The sequence below is a fragment of the Halyomorpha halys genome, unplaced genomic scaffold (genome assembly GCF_000696795.3).
Source record: "Halyomorpha halys isolate HHAL.00 unplaced genomic scaffold, Hhal_1.1 Scaffold300.1, whole genome shotgun sequence".
NCBI classification, from domain to species: Eukaryota; Metazoa; Arthropoda; class Insecta; order Hemiptera; family Pentatomidae; genus Halyomorpha; species Halyomorpha halys.
In genome coordinates, this window is record NW_027107582.1 from 498824 (window position 1) to 499777 (window position 954).

The window sequence follows — 954 nt, forward strand, 5'->3', positions numbered from 1 at the left end:
CCATTGCTGGTATATACCATGTATGAATTTTAAATCTTAAATTCTTTTTTTTACATTATTTTTATTTTTATAACAATATAAAGTTATTAACGAAAGTATTGATACAGTTTTAATGTGTTCCAATTTATTTCATGATTTAGGTAAAAGGAGTGGTTAGTGAGATCCACAATGTAGTAAGCACTAAGATGGACGATTTAAAACTGGAAGCATATTAGAAATAAGTAATTAGTATAAATAAATGAGGAGCTGAGGAACAAAATGGCGTTCTTAATTCTGTCAGGGGGAAACTGTTTTCTCATTTGATAAAACACTTGTAAGAAATTAATTTTTTAGTGAAGGAACTAACTCTAAAATTTTATAATTCAGTGTCAAGAAGTAACACGGCTCAAAACATTTTATACTTTAATTTCTTTTCCAAAATACTTTACAATTTCTGTCTGAAATGAATTAAGACACAAAATGGAAATTTTGGAGGTTTTTAAATATTGGATTGTTATTTCCATTAATAGATAGAGTGCGCTAGTGGAGTTCTAGCAAAGATATTAATATTCTCTCTTGATTTAATTCCCATCAACAAATTAAATGTTAAAATAAATCTGTTTAAACAAACTGTGGGCTATCTTAATCTAATGAAAATTGTTATTTCCATGAATCATTTTCATTCATAAATTACAGTTAAATTAAAATTGTGCCAAAATTTGAAAACCAACAACTTATTTTAGAAGTGTAAACAACTAAAAAGTTTACTTTAAAGTATATACCAGGCATGGCGAACCTACGAGCCGTGGGTTAAACATGGACCCACGCAAGCTTTTTAACTGAGCCTATTTACAAATAAATTATTAAACTTGGCATTAAAATATATAATAAGTCTTAATTCTAAAACTAATCAAGTAGATAAATTATATTTAATATTTTTAGTTACAAGCTAGTCACAGTTGAAACCTTTTTGTT